The following is a 5,184-nucleotide window of genomic DNA, read 5'->3' as shown; positions in this document are numbered from 1 at the left end:
CCCCCCCCCCCCCCCCTGCAGCTTGTGTTGGGCTGGGCGGGCTGTCCCCACCCCCACTGATGTAGCAGGCTGACTTCTTTCCCCTGGCTTAGGTTTCCTTCCCCCTCCACACACACACACACACACACACAAACACACACACACACACACACACACACACACACACACACACACACACACACACACACACACACACACACACACACACACACACACACACACACACACACAACACGTTACCTACAGGGAGCAGGGCAGGGGAGGCCAAATCTAGCTTTTCTGGCTTCATCCCCTCACTTCCCTCCGCTCTATTGCTGCTGCCTCCAGGGAGCAGGTCTCCGTCTGCTCCGTCCTCTGTGTCCCCAGCATCGTGGCAGCAGGCTGACTTCTGTCGCAGTGCTTCTTTGCGCTCTGATTGGCTGTTTGTCAGCCAGTCAGAGCACGAATAAAGCGTTACGGACAGATGGACAGATTTAGGCTTTTATAATATTAGATTATTCCATTTCATGCAAAACAAAGAATTATATTGTTAAATTTCAGACCTCAGATGTTTACAGGATATTTTAGATCAGTGATCCAAAGAATATTTCATGTTATAAAAATGTGATTGTTAAAAAAACAAAACAAAAACAAAACCAAAAAAAACAATTTGCCTTTTCTTAATCATTGTGAACTTCAAACAGTTCATGTAACTTTAAGTAGTTCAGTAAACATTGGAAATTTATTTTCTAATAGTTGCTTTTTCTAAATAATCTGTATTCAGTTAGATTGACATGAATTTTTATTTTAACTGTCATGGCACTACTGCACCAATGAAATAGCAGGGATCTTTAGTAATCTGCAGATGACAATCTGACCAGTTTATTTCAGACTGTGTGCAAAGAAGCATTGACTTTATCAAAGTCAATTAAAATGTTGAAGTAATGTTAGAGGTGCACCAATACATCAGTCTGATTATCGGATAATTTGGCCGGTAAATGCTTCTGCAGCGTGCAGCACTTGCGCATCCAGGAGCAGAGCTGGCAGTGTGGGGAGCTGCCTCCTGCTGGTCAGTTCGGTGGAAGGAGATGGGGGAGGGAAGGGACATGGGGGAGATTAGAGCAACGCCCCCCGCAGTGAGGGAGGGGCAGGCACTGGTGGGCATGTGGGGGAGGCAGTTCTCGCTGCTGCTTGCCCCCCCCCGCCCTCCCTGGGGTACATGTGCCCCCTGGATCTGCATGGGGCGGGGTTGGGCAGGCAGCAGCTGGACCAGGCTGCAGCTGGGGCTGCATGCAGCTCCTCTCGGTGGGGGCTGGGCTCGGAGCAGTCGCCAACGGTGCTGGGAAGATACTGCATCCACCCACATTTTGCTCCCGTGAAGTCCAGCCAGGGGTCACTTGGACAAAGGTTGTCTCTTGCCTCAAGGCACGCTGCACCAGGGTCTGGAATAATAGATTTGGGCTTCAAACATAGATTTAAAGGCCAGACATGCTAAAAATGCAAGGCAATAAGTGGTCCAAAACTGAACTACCCATCTATTTACTAGAATCCAAGATGAGCTATAGCTCCACATTTAACATGGGGGGTGGGGGGGAACACCTCATCTTGGATTTGAGTACAAGGTGGTAGGCATCAGACAGCTGCTGTCAGCCCTAGCACTAGGTTGCCAGTGCCACCAGACAGGCTGTACTCTATGCCCCAGGCTGGAGCCAGGGCCAGAGCCTGTCAAGAGTGGAGCCAGAGTGGGAGCCAAGTGGTAGGTGCGGGGACAGAGGCTCCAGGTTGGGAAGGGGAGGCCAAGTCAGCAGGGGGAGGGATGGGAGAGCAGGGGTCAAGATGTGGGGCTGCAAGTGGAAGCTACTTGACCCTCCCCAGACCATTTCCCCCGTCCACTGCTTCTTCCCCTGCTGACTGTCCCCCTGCCACTGCTTTCCCTGTAGCAGCAGTGGGGGGGCAAAGTTAACCCTCCAATTATTCCAACATTCTAAACTTGGAAAATTATAACAAATTTATACATTTTTTTTTTTTTTTTTTTTTCCATGTATAGAATGTAATAGTTGGGCAGTTCATCTTCAATTCAAGGTCATCTTGGATTTGGGTGAAGAGAGTAATTGGTTTTAAATGTGAATAGTTACTGAGGAATATACACTAATGCAGATATTGGGTTTGATATCCAGTGTGAAGTCTGGCTAGCCAAAATAATAGGTGAACTACCATATTTACCTGAATCCAAGAAAACTTTGAAAATAAGACAACCCCCCAATTATTAGTTTCTAGACATGGAAAACTATACATCTGTTGTTATTTTGGAGGTTTGTCTTAAACTAATGCCCCAGCCATTGTGCCAGAGAAAGCGGTGGGTCTGATCACCTTTCATTCAGGTTAAGAAATTGCAAAGCTCTTTCTTGAAGAAAATAGCTAAAAAAATGTGAATGACCACCAAAAACGGGTCACACATAAGGCCTGGTAACAATAGAGTTGTGTGAATGGAGATTGTTAGGGGCTGAATGTGGGAAGCTCAATTTTGTTTGCTTGTCTGTCTCTCTGGGTAGAAGCAGGCAATAAGAACACAGACAGCTGCAGAGAGAAATTAAGGAAAAAGCAAGAAGAGTACTCTTAGCACGTCTCTGAAAGAAAGTCAGAAGAGAACATGTGCAAAGTTTTGAGTGGAAAAAAATTGGAATTGTTGACAAAAAAAACAACCTTCTGTTGTTTGTTTGACTCCTGCGGTGTTCAGGGAAATGGGACTCTTTACATGCATAGTAAGTTAACAGGATTGCATCAAAATACCCTGTTTCCAACATCAATTTCTTCTCCTAATGGAGACAATTGGAAGAATTTTAAATAGTGGATAAATGTTCAGGTAAAAAGAGGTAACTGTACTGTACATTAAACACACTGTAGTTCCTCATGTTAGAATTCATGGACAAGTTGCTATCTTTCCTTCAGATTTCCTAGTTGCCTTTTTTTGGGCGGGTTTATGGAATTAACCTTTGAAGTCAGATAGTTTGGGAATTCTCATGAAGATTTTTTATTAATGCTACATTGAGTCTGAGAGGCAGTTAATATTACTAAGTAACTATTTGTAATGTGAATTTTTATTGACAAGTTAAAATATCTGTGAAAAGGAGACTTTTAACTTTATATTAGTGTTTTAAGACTGTGCCTATACTGGGCACTTGTCTATTTCACAAAGTTATGATAGCAAAACTCTCTCACCTAGGGAGGTGAAAGGATCATTCCCACTCCCACAAGCTGATACTGCTCTCCTGACAGAACTCCCAGTATGGACATAGGTTTGCTGACAAGAAGTGGTTTTTGCTGCCAGAATTGTGTCTAATTCAGAGTGCTTTCTATATATTAGGATTTTAATACATGCCAATTAACATCTTATTAGGGGTGCATCAATAGAAATTTTTTGGGCCGATACTGATGGCCGGTTTTTAACAGGCCATAGTGGCTGATACTGATCCAATTGCTGATATGCAGCCGGGCAGCTTGAAGAGCAGCGTCCGGCTGGTAATTCTGTTGGGGGAATGAAGGAGCACCGGGGGGGGCAGACGGATGGATCGAGGCCCTTGCAGTGAGGGAAGGAATGGGTCTGGGGCAGGGGCAGGCAATCCACAACTGGGGCGGAGCATGGGACAGAGCTGCAAGCAATTTGTCTGGAGGAAGTGGGGGCTTCTGCCGCTACTTGCACCCTGGTAGGGCATGCGTGGGGGGCATGTGTGCGGGATGAGGGTGGGCTGCCACTGTGGGCTGGGGCTAGGAGCAATCCCAGGCTCTTCCTGGCAGGGGGCTGAGTTGGGCTGCGCACAGGGTGGGCAGCTCTGAGAGGGAGGTTATAGCGGGGAGCTGCAGCCATCCCAAAATACAGGGGGGGGCCACTGCCACCTGCCCTGAGTGCAGCCCAGCCTACCTGCTAGGAAGAGCCTGGCACCACTCCTGGTCCCAGCCCACCATCACCCTGTGCACAGATCTGGAAGCGCACCCCCCACCCCCAATGACCTCTTGGGGTACGCGCAGCAGCAGAAGCCACCACCCCCTCCCTGTGCCCCGTTGACGAGCCGCAGCTCCATCCTGTGCTCTGCCCTGGCTGTGCAGCCCCAGCCCTACTCCCTCCCTCACCACTGGGACCTCGATCTGCCTCCCCACGCCCCTTCCCTCACAACAGACTAACCTTCCAGACGCAGCTGCTCTTCACACTGCCAGGCTGTGCTCCTGGCTGCCTGTGTGCCGCAATGTGGCTGCATGCATGCATGGAGCATTTATTGGCGAAGTTATCAGCCGCATCAGCAAAAAAAAAAAAAAGCCTTGTGCCAATACCATCAATTTTCTTTGTATCAGTGCTTATCTGATATGGGACTGATGTATTTGTGCACCTCTACATCTTAACTTTTTTTTTTCTCAGTGAAAATAGTCCTACAGAATAAAATAAGGTTTGGGTTAGGGATATAACAGTAGTTTCTCACATTGCTTTATAGTGTATCCCAAGTTGGAGGGTTAGTTTGAAATTCCTGGCATGCTATGTTGATGGTAATTAGTCATATCACACAAGTGTCCTAGCTGAACTTTGGAATGGAAAGATGAATTATGATTATATAAACAGTAAAAAATAGATACCTATTTATTAAGAACTGTTAGAGCACAAGGGATTAAAGCTTCAAATACTATTTTTAATTTTCACCTTAGGTAAAGAGAATATTGTCTACCATCAGAAAAGGTAGAAAAAGCAATTGGAAGATGCTTCAGCATTAAATTGCATAAATTTAGATTGTAAAACAACTGTGTTCCTATTTTATAATTCATTCTAGAAGAGTTCATTGTTGATACATTTGTAGAATCAATTTATTAAAAAAGCTTATTCATTTTTAATTTTTTTTTTGTGATGGAAGTTGAGAACTTCATAACTTTGAAGCTTACATTTTGGACATGAATGATGCACCATTTAAAAAATAAATAAAAACGGTAGTACGTTTGTGGAGAAGCTATGAGGTTAATAATCCAACCTTTTAAATTATTTTAAGTTTGATAAGGTGTTTGGAATGTCTAATAGGCTGGTTCAGTACAGTTGTCAATTGTTTTTGTTAGAAGATCAATCTAAGACGTATTGAATGGTACTATAGATGCAGGAATGTATTTGTGTGTGACAAGCTACTGTTTTTGATTGTTATGAGTGTTAAAAATTGTTTTATGGAAGTGGTT

The 5,184-nt window shown here is 44.9% G+C and overlaps 1 protein-coding gene across 1 annotated transcript in view; it reads left to right on the top strand.

Moving 5' to 3' along the window:
• The window catches only part of LCORL (ligand dependent nuclear receptor corepressor like), a 143,704-nt gene that overhangs the window by 54,232 nt on the left and 84,288 nt on the right, over window positions 1-5,184 (top strand). The window lies entirely within an intron of this gene.

The sequence above is a fragment of the Alligator sinensis genome, unplaced genomic scaffold, assembly GCF_000455745.1.
Source record: "Alligator sinensis unplaced genomic scaffold, ASM45574v1 scaffold1771_1, whole genome shotgun sequence".
In the NCBI taxonomy this organism is placed as follows: Eukaryota; Metazoa; Chordata; order Crocodylia; family Alligatoridae; genus Alligator; species Alligator sinensis.
Note: the sequence above shows the minus strand (reverse complement) of the source record. Positions and strands in the feature narration are given on the sequence as shown.